This window comes from Artemia sp. Qi Xiang Cuo, chromosome 11 (genome assembly GCF_049724085.1).
Source record: "Artemia sp. Qi Xiang Cuo chromosome 11, ASM4972408v1, whole genome shotgun sequence".
In the NCBI taxonomy this organism is placed as follows: domain Eukaryota; kingdom Metazoa; phylum Arthropoda; class Branchiopoda; order Anostraca; family Artemiidae; genus Artemia; species Artemia sp. Qi Xiang Cuo.
The window spans coordinates 13,469,962-13,476,514 of NC_142804.1; the positions used below are offsets into that span (position 1 = coordinate 13,469,962).

General features: G+C 32.0%; 1 protein-coding gene across 1 annotated transcript in view; it reads right to left on the minus strand.

Moving 5' to 3' along the window:
- The window catches only part of LOC148946655 (uncharacterized), a 146,172-nt gene that overhangs the window by 90,736 nt on the left and 48,883 nt on the right, over positions 1-6,553 (minus strand). The gene's annotated exons all lie outside the window — the stretch shown is intronic.

The window sequence follows — 6,553 nt, forward strand, 5'->3', positions numbered from 1 at the left end:
TGACTCTCTAAGATACTTTTTTATTTTCATTGAATGGGAGGGGGTAAGGAAAAATTCCAAGGCTTTATAAGATCTTGTTTTCAACCTTTGATCATTATTTCGGTCTCTGGCAGGTGTGTCGTGAATTTCTTAATCTTAGATGGATGCTCTTATAACTATCCCACAGGTCGCGCCATTAAGATTATAGTATGTGTATTTCATCATGATTGAATCTCCTTTTAACTGCTACTTCTTTATACCTATACGCATTGTATTCTATAATAAATAATTTTGTATTCCAACTTTTTTAACTTTTCGTACGTATAAGAAAAGTATTTTAACCTTTGCATTTTAACTATTTATTTTAATTAGTTTATTAGTTAGCTTTTTATTTAAATTTAATTGTTAATTAATGTTTTAATTTAATTAGATATTTTATTTCAATTTTCTTTTAAATTTTTAGGGTTCTAGAAATATAAAGAAAAATTCAGAGCATGCGTTGTGTGAAGTATAACAATAGATAGCGAAGCAAAATAAGAAATCGTGTATTTTGATTTTTTTTTTTAATTCTTAGCCTTCTAGAAATATAAAGAAAAATTCAGAGCATGCGTTGTGTGAAGCATAAAAGGGATAGCGAAGCAAAATACAAAATTGTGTATTTTAATTTTGTCTCAATTCTTAGGCTTCTATAAATGTAAAGAAAAATTCAGAGAATGTGTTGTGTGAAGCATAAAAGGGGTTAGCGAAGCAAAATAAAAATTGTGTATTTTAGTTTAGGACTTCTGAAAATACCCTTGCTATCTTTCACTTTGCTGTGTTCAGCTCCGATGCTCAAACTCTTTTATAAATTAAATAAAATAAATCAAAATATTTTTTTAACACATAAAAAACCTTAAAACGCATGAAAAATTTGTTTATATCCATTTTTTTATATTTTTACTAGTCAGACAAACATTTCGGGGGGGGGAGGTCAAACACCCCTAGTCCCCCTGGATACAGCCTTGCCCCACTGGCTGGAATTTATTAAAACCAATTTACTTTTTTTTGCGAAAGCTCTCAAACAGAGTACCTAAATGACTGGTTTATTTTACTGTTAGATCTAGCACTAACAACTCACTGCAGCACATAATTGCGCAAGCTCCTTTTAACAAAAGTTAAGAGCAAAATTATATCTTGAGCCGAACAAAAAAAAATAACGAAATAAAATGTCAAAGTCGACATGTGTTGTTATTTTCATATGTATTAAAGTCAAATATAAAACCAATATAATTCAAAATAAAAAAAAAATATTTTGAAAACCAGTTCGGATTAGGTTGGTTTAATGAAGGGGGCTGAGGCACAAGGTTCTGAATTTTAGCCCCTTAATCCTATAAATTCAAACTATGTATCACTAAAATACATAAATTCAAACTATATATCACTAAAATACATCCATATATTTTATATTGTTCTTCGGTATGGTTGGGGACATTTCCGTCACTAGATAATCCAGTTCGAGTTCTCCAAAATAATGCGATCCGTGTACTTTGTAGTAAATCATATAGTGATTCTGCGAGATCGGAGTATAGAAGACAAAAAATTATACCAGCTGCTGGCTTACGGGATTTTTATCACCAGTTATTTATGTTCAAGTATAATAATAATAATAATCTACCTTTATGCTTCTCAGGCATGTTTAAGGTTAGGTCTGATTGCCACAATTATAATACTCGAACAAGCAAGACACTGTCTGCTCCAATTGCCGTTACTACAATTTCTAAGTTCTCCTTTATTTATCAAGGAATAAAATTATGAAAAAGTAATCAAAAGACGATTTATTACAACAAAAGCTTTAAAGAATTTAGAAATAAAGCTAAGGAAAAAATGTATTCTAATTTTGAGTTTTAGGTCATTATTTTTCATTCTTATTTGTGTTTTATTTACAAATTTATGAACTGGTAATAATATGATTATTAATGATATAAAATGGTTTGGAAAAATTTAGAAATAAAGTCAAGAAAAAAATTTATTCTATTAATGAGTCATAAGCTATTATTCCTTTTTTCTTCTTCTTCTTCTTCTTCTTCTTCTTCTTCTTCTTCTTCTTCTTCTTCTTCTTCTCTCTTGTTCTTTGAGGTGTTTGAAGGAGTATAGTGGATTATTTGGATAGTTTTTCTTTTTTTTTTTGTCGTTACGGTGACTCAGCAAGGAATTATGTATTTTATTTATACACATATACATTTTTTTATTATTATCAGTTTTTCTGGTATATTTAATTTGTGCTATAAATTAGTACTAAGCTTTTCTCTTTTTTTTCTATTCCTGGCACGCCCCTAGGACAACTTGCCTTTGCAAGTTCAAGGGCAGGCTAGAAGATTTAGTTGAAAGACTTGTTTTTCTTTTCATGTATTATATATAATATATATATATATATATATATATATATATATATATATATATATATATATATATATATATATATATATATATATATATATATATATATGCGTTTTGTCAAGTTCTATTTTTTATTAACAAAACTAAACTAAACTAAAAAAAAAGAAAAAAAAATGAACATTTCCCCCCTCTGTAATAGGAAAATTAAATAAATTAGCAAATATTTGAGTAATGTTTGCCGGGGAAGGGGAATAGTTTTTTATTTTTTGTTTTTTAGGTCGAACCTAAAGGAATAAAATTACTATAAACGAATAAATGAGACAAAAATGAGCAGAAATAAATAAAAACAACAAAAATAAATGAACAAGGAACGCATATTAAAAATAATAAATGTGTATGTAAAAGAATAACTGAAAATGAAATGAACGAACGATAAAACACGCAATTAAGTCAAACTTAAGACGCACAGAAACTACCAGAAATAAGAATTGGCCTGTCAATCACGCAGTCACACACAATGGGAGAGGGAGATCCTTCTAAGTTAAACTTGAAAAGAAATTAACAATTTGTAAATGAAACCTTAAACAAACCTAAATTTAACTGAACTCAAAGTAAAAAAACAACAGATATCTCAATGAATAAATAAATGAATCTAAGATAAACTACAACTAAAATTAAATAATCAAATCAAACATAAACAAAAAAAAAATTACTAGACATAGAAATAAGACAGCCAGGAAAATCTTACAGTTTTACAAGATAAGTAAGTTGGAACACCGTAAAATAAAACGGAAGCATAGGAATATAAAGCAAAATAATAACTACAAAAACAGCTCTGTAATCATCTAGATATTTATTTTGGCGAAAACTCGAGGAAGCTTTATATAAGTCGTTATAAATAGGTAATTTTTAGTGCCATGGTTGAGTCTGACTTTCTTGCATTTGATGGCTAGCGTGTCTTCCGAGTTTTATATTCTAATTTGCTAGAAATTAATATTTGTTCTTCAGAATTCACCTACGTCATAATACTGAACCTAAGTTAAAAATGAGATATGCTAACCTGGCAGGAAAATCGAAGAGAGCATGTTCGGCACTTAAGCTTACTCAAAACTGTTTTCGCATGCTGACCAATGGTCTGAATAGCCCAAATACTGATCCTCTGATTCTCTGCCTTTGGCCGGGAGTACAATACGTGGTTTTGGGCAAATCAACCGAAGCCTCTCGTGTTTTCCTCCATATTTCCCCAGGTACCCATTTAGAGCTGGGTCGACTCTTGATTGAGCCTACAGAGTCACACCGCTAACCCTCCTTTCAAATCAAATAGCCAGCGATACCAGGACTCGAACCCCCGTCCTGACAAACAAAGGATTTCAAGTCTAGCCCTCAGCTAACCACTCAGCTAGGATCGGCTGAACTAGGACGGCTGATATTCCACATGTTTTAACTATACCATGTTCATATTTTTTGCGACTGTGCTATTCTGTTTGATTCGATAGGTCAATCAACCTCTGCAGCTATCAAACAGTTCGTGGTAACGAACTGTAAGTAAGGAGCGACCCGGCTCAGTAGTAACTGAAAATCTAAAAAATGGAATTTTGATCCCAATATATATATATATCAAAAGAATAAAATTTTTATGCTGATTTCAAATATATAAACTTTATCAAGTGTAGTCATACCCATCAAAAGTTAAGAGCCTGAGAAAAATTGTCTTATCTTCGAACAAAGGGGAAAACAACCCGTAAAAGTGATAGAATCTTATTGAAAATCACACCATTAGATTCAGCGTATCAGAAAACCTTATTCTAGAGGTTTCAAGCTCCTATCTGCAAAAATTTGGAATTTTGCACTTTTTGCCAGAAGAAATATCACGGATTGGGCTTTATTTATTTGTTTTTTTTGTTTTGTTTTTTCAGGGGTGATCATATTAATCCAGTGGTCCTGTAATGTCGCAAGAGGAATCATTCTAACGGAAATTAAAAGTTCTAGTGTCCTTTCTAAGTTACCAAAAGGATTAGAGGGTAACTAGGCCCCCTTCCACACTCATTTTTTTCCAAAGTCACCCAATAAAAATTTTGAGATATTCATTTTGTTCAGCATAGTTGAAAATTCAATAACTATTTCTTTAAGGATGATTTAATCGCCCACAGTATCCGGGGGAAGGGCTGCAAGTTATGAACTTTGCCTATTGTTTACATATAGCATTGGTTATTGGGGTACAATCAGAAATTAAATAAGAAACAAGTTTTTTTAATTGGAATTAAGGAGCAACATTAAAACTTAAAACGAACATAAATTATTACGTATTTTAGGGGGTTCGCCCCCAAGTAAATACCTCGCTCTTTACGCTGAAGTTTTTCTTAGTACTTTCAAAAGAGCTGTTAATTTTACTTAAACGGCCTTTGTGATTCAGGGGTCGTTCGTAAAGAACTGGAACAAAATTCGAACTTTAGCGTAAAGAGCGAGGTATTGACTAAAGGGTGAACCCCCCTTCTTATATACGCAACAATTTTTGTCAGTTTTAAATTTTAATGTTACTCCTTACTTTCAGTTGAAAAAACTTTTTTTTTTATTTAATCAACTAAGGTTTTGCTGTTGTTCAGCTGTGTCGTTGCTGTAAATTCTTACTCTATTTGCCTCAAAGTTATCGCAGCTGGAACAGCTGATATTATTTTGATTTAAGAAGCCCTCTGATAAACTGTCAAATGATGCTTACTTTACTTTAGGGCCTTACCCCAGTCTTAACGCGCACACTGTGCAGTCATGATTTTTTTCATTTTGGTGCTCTTTTTTCTTTAGTCTTTCTTTTTGTGGCCTTTTTTGCGATGTAGTATGCTTCTCATTTTGTCTCCTTTATTTTTGGCTGATTTTTATTTTTATATTTGGCTAATTATAATTATTTGGCTAATTTTGGCTAAATATAACTTTGCAGAGTGGGTAAAAAAAAAGTTATTACATTTATCATTATAGAATACGTTTTTGGACTTGAATATATTTTTCTGACGTAGATTTTCTGCAAAAGGCCTTTCCAGTGATATTCTACATAGAGCAAACGACTAAAACAGTAATGGTAATAATGTAATTGAACGGTTTCTGCGCTACGCTATCTATCTAAAGTTATTGAATATAAATAACAAGTTTTTTTAACTGAATGTAAGAAGCAACATCGAAACTTAAAATGGAAAAAACATTACGTATATGAGGGGGGTTGCCCCATCATCAATACCTCGCTCTTTATACTTAAGTTGGACTTTTTCTGCTAGCTATTTAAAATAAATCTTGAAACACAGGGACCATTTAATCAGAATAATAAGATTTTTTTAAAGTTCTAAAAAAATTTTACCGTAAAGAATGAGGTATTGAGGATGGGGAAACCCTCTCATATACGTAATAATTCCTGTTCGTTTTAAGTTTTAATGCTTACTCCTTACTTTCAGTGGAAAAAACTTGTTATTTTATTTAATGTCTGATCATTTTTAAATAATGCCGGGAGATCTGGCTCCCCTACATGAGAAATTCCTTCCCTCACGGAAAGTTCCTCCATGGAATGTTTTCCCCAAGTAAAATAACCCTCTCACCAGAAAATCTCTTCGAGACAATTTCATTCGACCTGAAAATTCCCCCTGGAAAATTTCTGGTGGACGATTCCGGCTGAATATTTTTCCTGGAACACTTTCATTTGAAACAGGCTTTAATTTTTAATTATTTTTTAAATCATACTGGAAGTCCCCGCTCCCTAGAAAATGTTCCTCGAAAGTATCCCCCCTCCCCCTAGTACCAAGCTCCTTTTTTAATAATGCGGTTACTATTGGTCCTAGTCGTTCTTTACATTTCGTTACCATGAACTGATTGAATCTAAACCATATATTCTACATTTATTTTGGAATTCAGATAAAATTTGCGCAATAACTTCTTTTCTTCATTCTTTTTCTTCGTCTTAATTTCCCTTTGGCCGCTCAATTTTAGATGATTGGAGAATTTTTCGGGGGAATTTTCCGGGAGAATTTTCCGGGAGAATTTTCCAGGGAAGAAAGTAGAACCCTATCAGGAGGTCCGAACAGTACAAAATTCGGTTATCAAAAGAACGTATCTCCGATCAGTACACCAAATAAGGGCATAGCCTCCCTAGGGAGAAAGATTGCGTAATCGGTCAATGACCTCTTTTTCCAAGGTCGATTTATTTGATGTTTCTATGTGT